The sequence below is a fragment of the Oncorhynchus masou genome, chromosome 23, assembly GCF_036934945.1.
Source record: "Oncorhynchus masou masou isolate Uvic2021 chromosome 23, UVic_Omas_1.1, whole genome shotgun sequence".
NCBI lineage: Eukaryota > Metazoa > Chordata > Actinopteri > Salmoniformes > Salmonidae > Oncorhynchus > Oncorhynchus masou.
The window spans coordinates 23,526,925-23,539,773 of NC_088234.1; the positions used below are offsets into that span (position 1 = coordinate 23,526,925).

Here is a 12,849-nt window from a genome sequence, read left to right on the forward strand (position 1 = left end):
TTTTTGGCCCACTGCCTTGTCCTTCGATTTCCCATCAATTAAAAGTGTGCATTACTTGACTTGACCAATCGTTGTAATCCAGGGGTCAATTCTGTTGATACAGGATAGCTAAATAGAAAAAAACTCTGTCTTTACTTTGTTAGTACAGTTGGTAGAAAAATAGATGGCCCTTTGGAGCATTATGTAAATATGTAACTGCAAATCGGATTGGATATGTAGTAACCAGGCATTAGATTAAAGTGTCAATCTGCAGTACAAATAACAGCCACTGATTTGGTAATTATCTGAAGAATGGGGCTGGAGAATGTAACCACTCTCAAATGTATAGACAGAGCTATGGATGAAAAATTATAGTTTTAACCTTGTTTTAAAGCTTATTAGTGTTTGTTTACAAGTACATTGTTTACAACGATAGGTCAAGTCAAGTTGTGTGCACTTTCATTTGGAGTATAAAAAGCTTATATTTTCAGTTCTTATGGGGTATGACAGTTAAACTAAGCACATGAGACATTTATAAGCTATATTCTTCAAGATTCTAAGGGTATAAATCATTAATTTACAAGTATATATCATATATTTATATCATTAATTTAATTTAACATCATCCTTCCCTCTTTGAATAACCACATTTTCATGCACATACAAACCCATACATTGTGATAAACACACAGCTCATGCACAATTCTGATGATTACTTATTAATATTGAAACAATAACCAAAAGTATTAAACACAGCAATCCAGTTCTGTGTGAAAATGATAAATATTACTCTATTCCTTTGTTTCATAGGCTATTTCAAACGAAAAGAAAATTAAGTCTAATATATATTCATATGGTTTATTGCTTCAGTCCCTGTGGTATGCGAACACTTGAATTATCTGTCATGTCAGATATCTGCTTTAGAAAAGGAGCGAATGGTATTGCTTTATAGGGTCACTAACATCTACTGTAGCTGTGTTGGATTTGAATCAAAACATTGTTTTACTAATTTAAAAAACTCAATTGATACGACGTGAAAAATCCAGCAGCATGGGCGCTGTTTTTTTGCCTGGACAGTTGCGCAGCAAAGGTTGAACAAGCAGTTTGCCTCCCAAGTTCACATATCCGTTTTATGCCAATATTTTATCAAAACAAGTGCTATTTTCCGCCGTGGGGGACGTTTTATATGGGTAACTAATCTAATCCATTTGTAATGGATTTATTATCGTCACAGAAATCAAGAGAGAACCATTTATTGTCTGCGGAACGTTTACGCAGAGCGGGAGAGCTAATCCTACATGGGTTAGTTGCTCGACTAGCCGGCCATCAAGTGGCTTGATAGAGTAGTGCAGGTGTGTGCGCGTGTGTGGAAAGCATCTGATCAGGAACGCTGTCTTTTCCCGCGCCCACCTTCTCTCTCCCCTCTCGCCTGCGCGCTCCGACCCGCTCGCTCTCCAGCCATCGCCAGGAGCAGTGTGTGGTAGGCTACAGTTTAACAGCAGCAGCGCTGGCTTTCTAAAGAAAGCTTATCTCTCACTTTTCTGTCTGTCTTATTACCGCTCTCATTGTCTCTTGCGACAGCGGGAACGGAGCAGCCACCTACTCTCCTCCTCACCATTTAGTATGAGTAGTATTATTATTTTTGCTGCACACAGATGTATATTTTAGCACTTTTTTTGGAGGGGGGAACCCCGCTTCTAACGGAATTTGTTGTGGCTGTTTTGGTGTCTTCTCTCTTTCAGTTCACTTGGGGCCTGTATTTGGAATAAGAAAACATTGCTGTTTCTGACTGGAGAGAAGGAAGATAAAACTCATCTGGATTTCCTAAGGAATTTTATCTGGATGCTTTGGTAAGTGGTAATTTGCGTCGCATACAAGTACTTCAGGGCAGGCTATCACACTATGTCGTTATCAATTGATAAATGCCTGTTTGTCGAGTGTACAATTACATCACTTACTTATCATTCTCCTTTTTGTCATTTAAATACAGTTACCGAGGCTTTTGAATTCATCAGCCGGGGTATATAGTAAGTAGAATTTAGACTTTTCCTCGCATTGTTTTTTTTGCAGATATGTTGCCTACTTTTATAAATGGCGGGTTTATGAATTGTGTAAGCTATTTTAATTGCAAGTTATGTAGGCCTATTGTGACCTGATATTATTGACATGCCATGGCATAGGCACACAAAGCGCACATTTCAGCTCATCATGGAAGTGCGATGTCGGATGCTTTTTGGACGAGCACTTGTTCACCATGCCCTTATATTATACGGTCGAAGTTATGTTATCTGTTCATAATCATATATATTCGGCTACCTACACTCTCCACCAATTGCCAAAATGCCAGCACTTCCCTTTTCAATATGTCATCTCTGCCTTACAGTTACTTATCTTATCCTAGGCTACTTGTCTTCAAAAGAGAAGGCGGAGAGGTGGTCCATGTATGCCTATTTGTTGTCCGCATGCTTAATGGAAGCGATGCTGTGTTGCCCCCCTTATTTAAGATGCAAAATATGCCTATCGCTGTGAAGTTGTGGGACATGTGGGGAAACTTCTCTTGAAATGGGCTGCTGTATGTGTTAGGGAAGTATATTTGGAGGAGGTGGGGTGTGTAGGCTATGTATGTGCAAACTTAATCACTTGGGAGTGTTAAATTATTCCAGTGGTGTGTGTGTGTGTGCGCGCGCGCGCGCGTGCTTTCGCATGTGTGTGCATGCGTGTGCACACGCAATGAGGTGTGTGGATGTATGGGTGGTGGCTGACTGACTGAGTTTGCTGGTTCTCGCTGCTCTCCTTTTGACAGACAATGTACATGTCAGCTCTTATTGTTGAATCACTGCTGATGCACATGAAGAGGCTTGCCCACTGCTGCACTGAGAGGGGGCATGTTTGTTTTCACTCAATCAATGTCATGTGAATCTGCACTGTTCTGATTTTGTACATTCTGTGTTGCATTCTTTCTCGTAGATCGAGTTGAGTGGGTTAACCCACATAATTTTTTCTCAATTTTACTCAGATTAAAACAGTGTCATATGCAATGGCAGTGTATCAAATAAAAAGTAAACAAATTAAATGCCTTCATGAAACCGCTGTTGGCAGGGGCAGACTGGGACAAGAAATTGGCCCCGGAATTTCTAACACACTGATCCATTTCTTTCCTCGAGGCCCCCACACCAGCCCATTTTTTCCCTTGATGTTCCCATTATTAGCCAGAGAATGGTCATTTTGCACAAAAAAAACTAGTTTGACACCCACAGGCAGACTGGCCATCTGGCATTTCGGGGCAAATGCTAGATGCCAGATGGCCAGTCCGCTTGTGGCTGTTGGGCTTAACCATTGAAACCCTTGGATGGGGATGCTAAAACCACCTTTTGGTTAATACTGTGCTTCCTATACACCTAAGAGAGGCAGTTAGATGTGAAAGAAGGCAATGGAAAGTCATACAGCTCTCTGCTGTACTGCAGAGTGACACAGGGTTATTTGAGAATGACCGCAAATACAATGTGATAGCCTTATTGGCATCCCTGTCCCTGGGAGATGGAGGGAGGATAGTGTTGCCCATCAATATGGACTACATGGAGTCTAGCATGACATATGCAAAATAACATGCAGGCAAGGACATATTGTCAACTGTGAATGTACTATCTATCTGCTTAGCTGGGCTTCAGAATGGTGAAAAAATATATAGTAAACTGGTAAATTGTTGGAATCATGGAAATATAATGATTATTCTAATTATATAGTTGGAATGCATAACAATAAATTAAAAAGCCAGGGAGGAATTATTGTGACAGGGTAGGAACCAAAGTGTTTTTCAGTGTTTCACAGGGGACCCTAATTAGATGTTACATTACTTGTTTTCTATTGCTTCATGTAGCTAGCTAGCGCTATCTAACATGTTCATGTTTTGACTATTCCTCTCTGATTTAGAAGATACTGTTGCACAAACAACATGCTGATCTATGTCAACACCAGCACTGGTGGTGAAGGTGGGCAACATTCCCTCTTCGACCTTACATCTGATTCTCAACACAGGGGCCCCACAAGGGTGCATCCTCAGTCCCCTCCTGTACTCCCTATATACTGACGACTGCATGGCCTCACACAGTTCCAGCCCCCGCCATCAAGTTCGTTGACGACACGACAGTAGTAGGCCTGATTAAAAACAAGAAGGGTCATCATTTGATGTCCTTCCAGCTCCACTATTCTCTAGATAGTAACACAGAAGCAAAAAATAAAGTTAGTTTTGCATAGCCTATTCTAGAATCAGACAGTTTCGTAAAGTATAAATGTTTTCTGTTCTTTAAAAACAAAAACAATTTTGAATTCTTACCCCTTTTTCGTGGTATCCAATTGTTTAGTTGCTACTATCTTGTCTCATCGCTACAACTCCTGTGAGTGCTCGGGAGAGACGAAGGTTGAAAGTCATGCGTCCTCCGATACACAACCCAACCAAGCCGCACTGCTTCTTAACACAGCGCCAGCCAACACAGAAGCCAGCCGCACCAATGTGTTGGAGGAAACACCGTGCACCTGGCAACATTGGTTAGCGCGCACTGTGCCCGGCCCGCCCCAGGTGCGTGATGAGACAAGAATTTCCCAAACCCTCCCTAACCCGGACGACGCTAGGCCATTTGTGTGTCGCCCCACGGACCTCCCGGTTGCGGCTGGTTACGACAGAGCCTGAGCGCGAACCCAGAGTCTCTGGTGGCACAGCTGGCACTGCAGTACCTTAACCACTGCACCACCTGGGAGGCCTTGTTTTCTGTTTTTATGGGTATCTACAACTTCAAGTAGTATATACAGGCCTCATTGAAGTACAGTAAAACTCCCTGTACTATTTACCATGTGCACACCAATGGTTTACCTGGACATATTGCTACCACAGCTCCTTCACTCTGTCACTATTCCTCTCAAATGGCACCTTGTACTGTTGTTTCATAGTAATTTGATTTTTTTCCCAAAACTCTGTCTATAGTGGAAATGCTGACAGAATTGATATTTGCGAAGATATTGTTGTCATTTATGATTGCACTTTGGATCTCTCTTAGCCTGATGGAATTGTTGGCTTTATATTCTGCATACATATCTTACGGTACATTGTGATTTTTAGATTTGCATATAGCTTTACAATAGTTGCAGTATTGTTGTGAATGAAATGCTGTCACAAAAGTAAAGAACAAGTACATGTTTACCTGTTTTCCCTACGGAATGTTTGCACAATTGATGACACTGTGGACCTGTTTTACATTAGGCTGTACTCTCCGACCAGCCTCTTCCATTGTAAGACCATGGTTCATGACATGGTCCACCCTTGTGGCTCTGATTTCATCAGGGACTCTTATTATTTGCCGTCAACCTCTTTCTCTATTATGTTTTCCCCTAACACCACCACCACGCATTCTTACACATCTTCTTATTTCTCTTCCACGAGCATGTAGCTGCTGTTCAGGTTTGTGATGTTCCTCCATGTTCATAAATGGTAGTATTGTGCTGTGGGCAAGCTCCATATATATGCTTCCAAACTTAATTGGTTGATTGGTAAGATTGTGATTCCTATTTCATTACTATGTCAGCTGGTAGGTAATTTGCCAATTTAGCAGACATCACAAACATTCCATGTCATAGATATTTATGAAGTATACATGTATGTCTGACTGATTTTGATAATTGAATGGATAATTTTGCATGTGATGCCTCACACGATGAAAGAATGTTTAGAAGTTGCGAAGAGTATGACAGTTTCACTGGGAATCAACTCATCAGTTTTATCAGCATGCCAGGTGCATGTAGTTATTGGGCAAATTGTAGACAATTGTACTTCCTCTTTTGCACACGTGCCAAAACTAGAGGTTGACCTATTATGATTTTTCAACTCCGATACCGATACCGATTATTAGAGGACCATATGAAAGCTGGTGGTTCCTTTTAACATGAGTCTTCAATATTCCCAGGTAAGAAGTTTTAGGTTGTAGTTATTATAGGAATAATAGGACTATTTCCCTCTATACCATTTGTATTTCATTAACCTTTGACTAGTGGATGATCTTATAGGCACTTTAGTATTGCCAGTGTAACAGTATAGCGTCCGTCCCTCTCCTCGCTCCTCCCTGGGCTCGAACCAGGAACACAACAACAAAAGCCACCCTCGAAGCAGCGTTACCCATGAAGAGCAAGGGAAACAACCACCCCAAGGCTCAGAGAGAGTGACGTTTGAAATGCTATTAACGCTCGCTAACTAGCCAGCCATTTCACTTCGGTTACACTAGCCTCATCTCGGGAGTTGATAGGCTTGAAGTCATAAACAGCACAATGCTTGACGCACAACAAAGAACTGCTGGCAAAACGCACAAAAGTACTGTTTGAATGAATGTTTATGCACCTGCTTCTGCCTACCACTGCTCAGTCAGATATTTAGATACTTGTATGCTCAGTCAGATTATACGCAACGCAGGACACTCTAGATAATATCTAGTAATATCATCAACCATGTGTAGTTAACTAGTGATTATGATTGATTGATTGTTTTTTATAAGATAAGTTTAATGCTAGCTAGCAATTTACCATGGCTTACTACATTCGCGTAACAGGCAGTCTCCTTGTGGAGTGCAACGGTCATTCGTGGAGTGCAATGGTCGTTATTGCGTTGGACTAGTTAACTCTTAAGGTGGCAAGATTGTATCCCCCGAGCTGACAAGGTGAAAATCTGTCGTTCTGCCCCTGAACGAGGCAGTTAACCCACCATTCCTAGGCAGTCATTGAAAATAAGAATGTGTTCTTAACTGACTTGCCTAGTTAAATAAAGACTAAATGTGTAAAAGAATAAATAAAATAAAAAATTTGGCAAAATTGGTGTCCAAAAATACAGATTTCCAATTGTTATGAAAACTTGAAATCGGCCCTAATTAATCGACCATTCCGATTAATCGGTCGACCTCTAACCAAAACACGTGCAATTTGCTTAAATGAATAAGAAATTCAAATCTGGTGTGAACAAGAAACTAATTATTCAGAGATTTTACTGTATTGTTTTGAAAAAAATAATTATCTTTCGAAAATTGAGCCAAAGCGATTGAGAAAAATTGTAAGAAACAAAGTATAAATCTGCATTGTTGTCACCAACATCTTTTTGCATCTGACCACGCAGATAGAGTGAATGGCATGGCAAGTGCTTGTAACAACTGCTCTCCTTGAGTGACAGTGGGCAGGGCTTGGTATAGAAAGCGCATGGGGAAGCAGCATGCAGGAGGAGAGGGAGAGAGACGACTCAAGTAACAAACAGAGTCAACTATGCAACTGACATTACATGCGCCAGAGTTGCATATCACATTTAACAAACCAAACATTGAAATACCGTTATAGAAGGTAAAGTAAAAACCCAAACCGGTCTGTGCATCAATACCGGTATATAGTCAAATACGGTATAGCACCCAGCCTTAGTCAAGCATGTCTTGATAGTTGCATTGAAGTTGTCTCATCTTTGACCTTGTTTGATTGAGGAAAGTCAACTGTTCCTTTTAGCAGCACGGCAAGATCACACACATGATTGACTTCTGCAACCAGGTGTCGACGTTCACTCACTACCAGAAACAATGTTTCACACACATTTCCTTACACATCTACAGTATACAGCTACAGTATATTATGTAAGATAAAAAGACAAAGCAATGACTTCGAAAGCAAGCAAGAGAACATTGAGGGCTATTTCATCATGCATGCACCATTCAATTTCCAGCAGTATAGTAGTTTCGCTTGTGGAAACGTGCTAACAAGAACAGGAGTGTCTTACTGCCCGTGGCAACAGAGAAAAATACATAAATCCCTCACAGCAATTGGAAAACAAATTGGCATTGCAGCATATAAAGTATACACCATTACTATCTCAGCTATCCCTTCCAGGTTGAATTGCAATTTGGCTGAAGCATTCATGAGACTAGACCTTTACGAGATGTAAGGGAAAGGTCAGTTTTCCCAGAGAAAGGGGATTCTCAACTTTCTTTCACTCTGTGAAATTTTTAGTAGAACGCTTTTAAGGATTAGTCCCAGGTAAGTATTTTTCCTACCATCCATTCCAGGCTCCTGCAGTCCCATTTCATAAATTGCACATCATTCAACAATTTTCTGTCATCTTCGCCCTGAGTGCTACTCCCTGAATCTATTAGCTGGCCGTGCATCCGTCATTGTTGGAGGGGGCTTTAAGCAACAAGACAGAAGGAACGCTCTTGCCCATGTGCTTGCTGAGAGCTGTGCAGTACATTAAAGTGGACCTCGATCATAAGCCCGCTGCTGGCGGACGAGCGTTAACTCCACATTTCTGCAAGGCTCTTCCCCCGCTTAATTATCCTTCAACACCGATAGCTCTGTGTCGAGAGAGAAGCAAGCTATAATTATGTTTTATGAAATTCTTCCAGGTGACATAATCGGGCCATGGCTAAGTGATAGCCGAGGTCACAACAGCAGCAAATAAACAAGTGTCACGCTCTAATTTTACTGGTAATCGACTTTAGTATGTAAATGTTTGTTTCCATGCTGAGACAATTGTCTGAATTCACTAACGAGCAGGAAAGTGGAAGGATATGGATAATGAAATTGCCCATATTCCCAGCCACTGATAGCAGACATGATCTACAGTAGAATCATGGCATTGACTCCACAGTTACTGTACAGGCATATGGAAGGTACCACATCCGGTACAGCTATGATGTCCTCATATTGTCATCTACATACTGTAACTAACACGCCTTGATTATAAGCCCATTTGTTATGACACATCAGATGCCCAACTCCTAGGGGACGTTTTATAATGAGGATGTACTGACAGATAATTAGATACACCTTGCGTCGGCTCTTTCAGGAAATGTTGATTCATCCTAAAATGAAATGTTTCTCTCTGCTAACATGAAAGAGATCTCTCCCTCTGTCACATCACCTTGTCTCTCACGGTGGTAACATTTTATATATATTTATCCATCCGCTTCTAACACTTTTAGATGTGGCGTGTTTTCATTCGGGGGCTGACGTCTCTCAGCCACTGTTTCCCATCACCTGAAGAGTGGCTTCTGGCTTTAAAATGGGACAAATAATATGTGGCCCCCCTGGTGTTGGCTCTCGGAGGCCCCTGAGCCCATTGACTCCTCAGACGGGCTCATATCACAGGGTGTCACCATTTTATGGCTAGTGGTACAACTGCTCCCAGACTTGGCAGCTGTTTTAGCCGGCCGTGTTAGTGCATTGAAAAGCTTGGGTGCCTGTGTGTGTGTGTTTGTTTCGAATGGTTGGTTGTGGTGGAGGGGCCATGTTGATTTACAGCCTGAGCGCTCGTTCTGATTCTTCAATACATACATCAGTTGTCTGGAGATGTATCGTTTGATGGATGCACATGCATGTAATCAACCATTTCGTGAACATACTGCATACAGTACACTGTGCATGATCAATTGAATTCACACACAGGCCAAAAGACTTGCAGGCAGACACAAATATAACCATTTTTTTCTCTGGTGTTGATTGAAAAAACTGTGTGAAATGAAACCCCTCACCTACAGTACACGTCTGCCCAAGCGCTTATTTATCAGTCGCTTGGCGCTGCTCATAAATCAGATGTTTATTAAGTTGTTAAACAACTACTTCTGCCTATCGCAAGTGACATCAGTGCCATTAAGTCTGATGTATACGACACGCTAGGAGGAAACATGAGCTATTGCCGATGCTCCTTGCATTATTCAATTAAACAACTTGATACTTAATGACTTTTGTTAAGCCCACTTTCCCTTTATTTCCTCTCTTCTTCAACCCTCCCTCCATTCCTCGGTGGCGTTGCTCTCATGAAATTTAGAAGAGCAGGGATTGATTGCAGGGATGAAACACAGGGGAGTGAGGGAAACACTGCAGCGGATCTATGTTGTTGAGGATCAATTCTTGCCTTTGCATACTGTAGAGACTTATACCACCAGACTTAAGCTTTATTCGTTACTCGGCCTGAAGTAAGGCTAGGAAACACTGTTTACTTCCATGCATCCAAGCGTGTCAAAGGCAATAACGTGTACAGCTTAACCCAGGGCATAGCGTAATTTATTTGTTTGGACTCTGTCTATATCCAGTTGCCTATTACATTCAAAGCAATACAGGGATCATCAACTAGATTGAGCCGCGGGATGATTTTTTCTTGAGCGGATGGTCAGAAGGCCAGAACATAATTATAAATAATTTGTAGACTGCAAATTGACAGCAAAAAGCCAAAAAATATATAATATAGGACTAAAACATAATAGTTTCAAACATTGCTTACATTTGTATATGATCACATATGTCTCTATTACGTGTGGGAATACTTTGGAACAGATTTCTAACATTAAAATCACTTGGAGACGATTTGCTGGTGTTTTTCCAAAAAAAAAAAGAATCTGGAACCCTGCCGTAGGGTTTATTAGAATATGCAAGTAAGAAGCAAGTGTAGTTGAACTCTCCAGTAGGTAATTTTTGTGGAAAATATATCTTGGCTTCTGAACCTGAAGGAAATGTTGTGGCTGTGTGCACTGCTCAGCACACTTTGAGCCCTGCTGAAGTGACCAGTCTTTAGAATTGGTATTGTACTTTTACCTTGTTACATCATTTCACTGGAAGGCAAGTCATGCCTCCAACCCAGGCTCAGCCAAGCATTCTTAAAAAAAAGATTCACCTCAACTGAGAACTCTGGTGGATATGTTTCCCCTCCTGTAGCGGACTTTGCTTTTGCCTGAAGGACACCAGCAGCAATCTTGTGTTCACCTTTCTGTCAAACCTGACAGGATCTTGCAAAAAAAACACAAAAACTGATGGAAAGAGAAAAGACAAGAAAAGGGGGACTTGGGAGCCTTGAGCATCACCATGTTGTCAGAATCTAGCCTATGTGTGGTTGGTTTGAGAACTGTGCTAATTAGCGCCAAATGTTACCTTGGTAGATCATGGCCACATGCTGCTGTATTAGGTGCTAGCATGGCTAATGATTTTTCCTAAGAGCAAATGTCAACCCCATCATATATTTGGACCTTCTTTGTGGTCTGCATGTAGAGTACGACACCAGATTTCTTTTCATGCTCCTCTGAAGGGATTATTTTGCTCCTAGCCTCTCTGAAGGTTTTCCAACTGGAGCGATATGTTGAGTGTTAGCATTTTGTAATCTGTGAGGAACCGAGCAGGAGAAAGAAAGTGAGAGGGTTTAAAAGGAAATAATATTGCAGGCGTGCCGAAGCCAGGACACTCTGCACAGCTCCATGAAAGCTATGATCTCTTATTGATGTCACTTGTTAAATCCACTTCAATCAGTGTAGATGAAGGGGAGGAGACAGGTTAAAGAAGGATGTTTAAGCCTTGAGACAATTGAGACATAGATTGTGTATGTGTGCCATTCAGAGCGTGAATGGGCAAGACAAAATATGTTGAATGGTGTATGGTAGTAGGTGACCGATTTGTGTCAAGAACTGCAATGCTGCTGTGTTTTTCACCCTCAACAGTTTCCTGTGTGTAACAAGAATGGTCCACCATCCAAATGACAGCCAGCCAATTTGACACAACCATTGGAGTCAACATGGGACAGCATCCCTGTGGAATGCTTTCAACACCTTGTAGAGTCCATGTCCCAATGAATTGAGGCTGTTCTGAAGGCAAAACGCAATATTAGGAAGGTGTTCTTAATGTTTTGTATACTCAGTTTTTTCTCCCTTATGGTCTAGAATGACTAGCCTGCTGATACAGGTTTTGTTGGAGATTCTACCAGAGTTGCGGTTAATTACATTTAAATTCAGCCAATTAAAAAAGGATTTGAATTTCTATTCCACTTCAATAATGGAAAAAGTTCCATTTATTTTCAATGAGAGCTTTGCAATTGTTACATTGTTGGTGGAATTGATATGTTCCTAACTCTGGTATTGACCTTTCTTCCCTCTCTGCTCTGTCTCTGCTCTGTGGTATCAAGTCCTTTCAGATCAATGACCAGGAAGGAGAGGGGATGGGGAAAGGATGGTATAGGAAGAGTATTGGGACGTAGCTGTTGTGCTTGCTTACCTCTCCCTACCAGCAGCCTCGGGGCTCTCAGAGCTCTGCTCTAATTAGGCCTCAGTCATTTCACCCTCTTACTTCACGGCTGATACTACAGGGAAGTTGTCGGCATACCAGGGCATGCTAGCATTTCTTACTGACACCATGAGGGGTAAATTTGGTCTTTGTTACAGAATATGTGTGCGGATATGTTGTAGAATAAGTATGGTGGTTTTGTGGTCAGACAACTGTGTGAGAGGCTGCTGCAATGTACTGTACTTATACAAGTGATTTTGGTTTTAAAGGAAGGAGGATATACTATAATTGATGGACTACTGTTTTTGAATGTTTGCATAGGTATTTGTATGATACATTTATTGTTAGTTTAGGAACTGATGATTTTGCAAATTGTTTATTAGGCAATATGTATTCTGCTGAAACCACATAATCGCTTTAATTAAACCTTACAACGATTAACCTTAATACTGTTGCTAAATTAGATAAATGTAATAATTTTGTGACATTAGCAGTTTCTTTCAAGACAATGACTGTTCCACTTAGAATATATTTTTGTTATTAAAATCTCATCACTTTTTCAAGATAAACATTTTGAATGCGTTTTAATTGTGGTTATATTGTTATTTCTATATACGTTTGTTGCACTTTACTAAAATCGCAAGAGGTCTTCAATTCTGCTCATAGCACAAATGGCCAATTTGGCATTTAAAATGTATATGGATTTCCAGGAGAGAATATGTCCTTGTTCCGTGTGGCTCAGTTGGTAGAGCATGACGCTTCAAATGCCAGCGTTGTGAATTTGATTCTCGGGGGGGAAAGTATGAAAATGTATGTACC

At 41.1% G+C, this 12,849-nt stretch overlaps 1 long non-coding RNA gene across 1 annotated transcript; it reads left to right on the forward strand.

Moving 5' to 3' along the window:
* The first annotated feature begins 1,368 nt into the window (after positions 1-1,368).
* On the forward strand, positions 1,369-12,474 carry LOC135509945 (uncharacterized). Its single transcript, XR_010451027.1, has 4 exons — positions 1,369-1,459; positions 1,722-1,829; positions 1,970-2,006; positions 11,933-12,474. It is a non-coding gene; the product is annotated as an uncharacterized LOC135509945 (long non-coding RNA).
* Positions 12,475-12,849: the final 375 nt, after the last annotated feature.